Genomic DNA, 6450 nt, shown 5'->3' on the forward strand with positions numbered 1-6450 from the left:
CAGCCATGCTTAGAGAAGGATGCAATAGTGGGCTCTGCTTAACCAACAGCTGGTTTAGAATTTTTGAAGTGGTAAAAGATCTTGTAATGACTACAACTTTTTATATCACATCAAGCATACATGGATGGTAAATAATCTCTTTTATTTCTATTTCATAAAAGGGAAAAAATTGTAAACTGGCTGTGGCAACCGTTAAACACACTCTAATGGGAAATGTGAACAATTAATAACTGTATTATTTGGCTCTAACTTGGTCTGGACACAAACTAAACTAATTTTCTATGGGATCTTCAACTAGCATACTTAGCAATTTATTTTGAACTACGATTCTAAGGATGCAACTGTCTTAAAACTTTAATATTTTCCAAGGAAGTTACTTGTTTCTGGTTAAAGGTTGGGATAATTTATTCATCAAGGCACTTCTTTGTGCAGGTATAGTAGCTACCGTAAATACAAAGTAAAGGTGAATTTCTTTCGAGTCTATGGTACCTCACGCCTTATGCATCCAGCTGTGCTTAGACTCTAGAATAGCTTAAAACATTTGAAGTTAGTTCTCGCACCTGGCTAAGCTTAGACTACAGGGTGCATGCATCCTAACGCACTTTGGCTTTGAACTTGTGCCTACCATACTGGAGTACTATATTCTCACAACGAGGCCCATTTACTGCCTAAGCATTGAGATTCTGAAGAAGAGGTTAGAAAGGAGATTCTTCATCTGTCCGTACTAGAAAATGACAATTCCAGATCAAACGAAATGATTCACATTTTCTAAATCTTAGTGGCGTAATTTTTAAGTAAAATTTGTAACATATATTATCGTACAAATTTGTGGATTAAATGGAAGTGGATGCCTTTTGATTCTTCTCAATTTTATGCATGAACATGCATGACCGTACACATCATGGAAGGGACAGATAAATATGGTTGCCAATAAACTCAGCCCTATGAGAGGAGTGTTCTAAACATCAGCAACATATAGGGCAAATTGTAATTTGGACAAAGCAACGCAACTTAGTGACCTATTTTGCTTTTAAATTGATTTATGCTCTTATATAGCACTCAATGTCTTTAAGAAATACCACGAAGTAATTCATGATGTTAAGATCATCATATTAATTGTCATCGAACTCCATTATAGGCTTTGAAAAGTTTTGGCGGGATTGGCGTTATGGGTAATGAGATCTATTTATTCCTAACTCTATTGGAAGTAAATAAATAATAGATACAGACGTTAGTAATAATTCACAACAATGATTTCATTACGACGTGTCTTTCCATTCATTCATGAGATTCCCCTATATAGGTAGGAAATCACATATGCCATTCCGATCATGTGTACAAGGAATAGATAGAATAGTTGACGGTTGTTGAAAACTACAGACCATCAACAATTATGACTGTTGGTTCCAATTACAATCAAACTAATATGATTATCTATGCACTACAGGTTTCATTTGCAGAAGTGACTCGATTTCAAATATTTTGGAGTGCTAATAAAGATACTCTTCAGTGGTGACTTTCTATCTTTTTTTTTTTTGAACACTCGTGAAAATGATTTTATTAATAGTGTACTTCTATTAATGGAAATGTTTACTATTTATTAAAGAAAAAATTAACTAAATTTGAACTTTTTTTTGGTCGGTAAAAAGTTTTTGTATTATTAATATATCATTTTTACAAAATTACATCTAGGCTTTATAATATAGCCTCTCTTTGCATATACACGTTTCATCTCTAGAAACCATTGAACTCTACCAAAGACTTCTATCTTTCCCCTAAACCTCCTACCTTAAAAAACTAAACTGATACACATCTTGGTGTATAATAATTGGCCATCAACATAAACATAAAAAAAAAACCAGGTATTCACCACCAGTTCATCTGTACTTTTCCTATTTTTCGCTTTCCATTCCATCACCTAACCTTTGCTTTGCCTCGACTGCATTTCTTTCACGCGCTTCTCTACTCTATTCTTCCCGGTCTAGCAAAAACTAACCTAAATTTTTTTTCTTTTTTTATCGTTTAATTGATTTGCATCACTACTTTGTTCGGCTTTCCATCCGCAAAATTTCTTTCATCGGTTTCTATTATCCTCGTCCATCGAATTTTAAACACAAATTTAAACCAAAATGGCCAATTTCCATTTACTTTCTGCATCACTCTTCTACCCTCACTAGGAATTTCACCCTGTCCATCCTCATCCTTCTTCCACCCGCGCTTCTCCTTTGGCTTGGGTGATTTATGAACAAGCCTCTAACCCTTTGACCACTCTCCTCCATGAAGCTTCCAATTTTGTCCATGCTAGCTTTATTTTTGCTTTATAACTTTCCTTATCTACTCTTGTTGGTCACCACAAGAAACCCACCTTGTCACTTCTTAAGCCTTCTTCATAATTTTCGTAACATTCACTATAGTCAAAGCCTTTCCCCGGCCACACCCATTCTAAAAGGGATTCCATTCCCACAATTAAATCATCCGGGAACAAGTTTTTCATTACCCACTTCACCTCATCCACTGGGCTTGCAATTTCCAGCCCCCATGCCATTATTATTGCTGCTATGTCTGCGTTAATCTTCCAATGATGTGTGGAGTTTTGAAATAACCCTCCAATTGTCTCCTTAACAACTTCCATCACTCCTGGCATTGGGCATTTGAGCAGCAATTTTAACCTCTTGTCCTGCACTGGTCTAAACAAAGCCTTTTATTGTCTACTAGTTCGAAAGGTAAAAGTCGCCTCCATCTGTCTTTCAATTCTATCACTATCACTTATTTAGATTACTGTTCAGGTGGTTAGAATAGATTTTTTGCCTTTATTGTATATTGCTTTCCGCCTACATTCACCCTTAAGATAAACATCCCATCACCCATCCACACACATCAAGCGAAGCCGTTTAACACCTTTTGTCATGATGAAAGCCTTTATTGCTGATTTCCCATATCTCTTCCACAATTTTTTGATAGTCCTTTATGACGTTAGTCATCATTCCTTCCTTTCTCAAAAGCATTCAACCATTCTTAAGAAGGCTACCCCTTAATTAATGCACGACACCTCTTCATCCAAAACTTTCCAACAACTACAATATTCGAAGACTAGCTTCTCATCATCCGATAAACCTACTACCTATTTTGAAAGAGCATCCACATCTCTATTTGCTTCTCTAAAAACATGACATATTTGAAACTCCTAAAAACCATTTAACTCTTCCATAATAGATTTTAACAGATTTCTTAGGTGCCAAGCATGAATTGAATTATTACTAACTGCCTGCACTGAATCCCCTTCTAAGATAATTTTTTTCCCCCACATCTTTTAATACATTTTAATGCTAACAATGCTACTTGGAACTCGGCTTCATTATTTGTCCCATCCTGCAACCTTAACACTCCATAAGCCACTTTCTCTCCTAAATAGTCTTTTGTAATGCACCCTGCACTTGATTTCCTCGGGTTTCCTTTAGAAGCCCCCTCAAAATTTACTTTTAACCATCCTTTATCAGGAGCTACCCACTTCGCATCCTCCCTCTTCTTAGTTTTAGAAATTGTATTTCTTGTAGCTCCTGCCATTCCAATTTTAATCCCTGCCCACATTTTCTGAATTGCCTTGTCAAAGTTCATGAACAAACAAATTGACAAATTTTTCCCAAAGATTGCTGCATTCATCATTTCTTCAATAGAATGATCAATCCTTCTTAGAAGTTGATCAATTGTCTCTACTCTATCTTGAAATATCTTTTTATTTCTCTCTTTCCACACCTCCCAAATCACAATTGAGGGACAAACTCTCCAAATGCATTCAAAAAAGTTTCTTCTTCCTCCCCTTAGCCATGAAATGAAAAAAGCCTTAAGAGAGGGGCTTCATGGTCCAACCCAACACAATTTTCCTTGAAAGCACCTCCAACATTTTGCTGCTATGTCACGACTTAACAATAAATGATCTGCACTCTTCTCTTCTTTGCCACAAATAACACATTTTGTAGGGCCTTGAAACCCAAATCTCCTTCTTCTATCCCCTGTTAAGATTCTGCCTTGAATTGCTAGCCATGCAAATATTCCAGCCATTGGGAGAATTTCTTTACTCCAACATAAATCCCCGACTTCAAAGCATTCTTCCACCTTAGTGTCTAATAATTTATATCCAAGTTTAATTGAATATTTACTCGAGGTTGTTGTACACCAGTTAATCTTATCTTCCTTATTAATTATGCAAACCTTTCTCCTCTTAAAGATCTCCCTTAGGGATTGTTGACGTCCTTTCGACAAGCATTCCACTCTCCAATCTTTCCACATCCATATTTTCCCATAAACCCCTTCAATTTCCTCTATATAATTTCTCACATTCTTGCCCCACAAATCACATAAAATTTGCTTCATATCTCTATCCTCTATTTCCTCATCTACAAATTTGTTACCGTTCCAAGAATCCTCCCAAAACTTATCCCTATTACCATTACCTATGACCCAAGAAATATGGTCAGTAAAGATGTGTCTAAATAATATAATGTCTGAATAATATAATAAAGTTCCATATTGAAGAACCTCTAATCGGATTTTGAATAGTTAAATTTTTTTAGATTCTCATTAGAATCCAAATATTTTGCTTTAAGAATCCTTATCAACAATTGCTCTGCATCATTAGCCAACTGCCACACCAACTTAGCCCCTAATGTCGTATTCATTGTGTTCCAATCTCTAATTGCTGCCCCTCCAAACTTCTTAGGCCTACATATTTTTTCCCACTTGAGTAAAGGTCACTTTTTCTCCTCTCCCGTCCACTCCAAAAGAATTTTCTCATTTTTTTTTTCCACTAAATTAATCACCTTCTTTGAAATTTTCAAACACATCATTGAGAAAATAGGGATTGCTGAAACCACATATTTTAGCATCAAAATCCTTTTTGCAGATGTCAACCATTTACCTTTCTAGCCTTCCATCTTCCTTAGACATTTTTCAACTAATCCCTTCCACACTTCACTTCTATTATGCCCTTGAAATAAAGGGATTCCCAAATACTTATTCAGGAGGATTCCCTGCCTTATATTCATAATTCTTCCAATAGCTCTTCTTTTATAAAGAGGGGTGTTGGAAAAGAAAATTTCAGACTTTGCCCAATTTATATTTTGTCCTGATACTTTCCCATAAATTTTCAGAGTTCTTTTTATAACTCTTGCTTCCTACTTTGAAGCTTCACCCATAAGAAAGGTGTCATCCACAAACTGCAAATGTGAGATTGGGTCCACTCCCCTTGCCACCTTTACCCCTTTCTAGAAGTCTCTAACCTTTTTTTCTTTGATTAGCCTCCCTAATACTTCAACCAATATTATAAATAGGAAAGGAGATAAAGGGTCACCTTGCCTAATCCCTTTTTCTAGCTCAAAAAAACCTTGGGGACTACCATTAACCAACACTAAAAACCTTATGGAGGTTAAACATCCCTTTACCCATCTAATCCGTTCCTCCTTAAAACCAAAATTTTCCAAAACTTTGAACAAAAAAACTCTATTTGCCTCATCATAAGCTCTTTTAATATCCAACTTTATCATCATTTTGCTGAGTTTGTTTGTTCTGACTGAGTGGATCATTTCATGAGCTATAATCACCCCTTCAAAAATTGATCTTCCAGGAGCAAATCCACTTTTTTCCTTTGAAATTACATCTTCAATACCTCTTTTAGCTTATTTGTGACTACCTTTGAGATGATTTTATATACAGTATTACATAAAGATATTGGTCTAAAATCCTCAAAGGAGTTACATTCATCCCTCTTTAGAACTAGGGTTATAAAAGTGTTGTTCAAATCCTAAAGAACAAAACGCCCCATTCTTGGTTCTTCCACCATCTCCCACATTTCCCCTTCTATACACTCCCAAATGAGTCTAAAGAAACTTTCTACGAATCCATCAAGCCTTGGACTCTTGTCTTTTCCCAGCCCTCATAACGCTTTTTTCACTTCCTCTTTAAAAACTATAGCATATAACCTTGCATTTTGCTCCTTTGTTACACATTTCTGAATGCACTCCAGAACACCCTCATCTAAAGCCTCCTCCACATTCTCAGTTCTACCTTTGTCTTTAAAAAAATCTATTGTTGCTTTCTTTATCTTGATTGGGTCACTTAACACCTCACCTTCTCCATTCTTGATTGAATTTTTCTTTATTGTGGGATCTTCTTATTTTAACTAAATTATTGAAGAACTTTGTGTTCCTCTTTCAACCATGTCTCTTGATTTCTGCCTCCAGAACACTTTTTCCCTTAGCAGGGTTTTAGTATACTCTTTTTAGCCTCTTTTCCTCTTCAAAATCACCTCATTCATCCCTTTCTGAATTATTTTTTCATTCAAAGTTTTGAGTTCTGCTGCCACGTCATCTTTTCTCTTAAAGATGTTTTGGAAATATTCTATATTCCACACCTTCAATTTTCCTTTTATTTACTGAAGCTTCGTAAAGATTTTAA

General features: G+C 35.7%; 1 protein-coding gene across 3 annotated transcripts in view; it reads left to right on the forward strand.

Moving 5' to 3' along the window:
- The window catches only part of LOC149573179 (transcription factor TGA2.3-like), a 52668-nt gene extending 51610 nt beyond the window's left edge, over nt 1-1058 (forward strand). For all 3 annotated transcript variants that reach the window (XR_016360045.1, XR_016360046.1, XM_089814356.1), the window contains one exon: nt 433-1058. The gene's annotated coding sequence lies outside the window, so the exon portion shown is untranslated. The remainder of the gene's footprint in view (nt 1-432) is intronic.
- The last annotated feature ends 5392 nt before the right edge of the window (nt 1059-6450 follow it).

Source organism: Cupressus sempervirens, chromosome 2, assembly GCF_028749045.1.
Source record: "Cupressus sempervirens isolate cs-2001-9-10 chromosome 2, ASM2874904v1, whole genome shotgun sequence".
Lineage (NCBI taxonomy): Eukaryota > Viridiplantae > Streptophyta > Pinopsida > Cupressales > Cupressaceae > Cupressus > Cupressus sempervirens.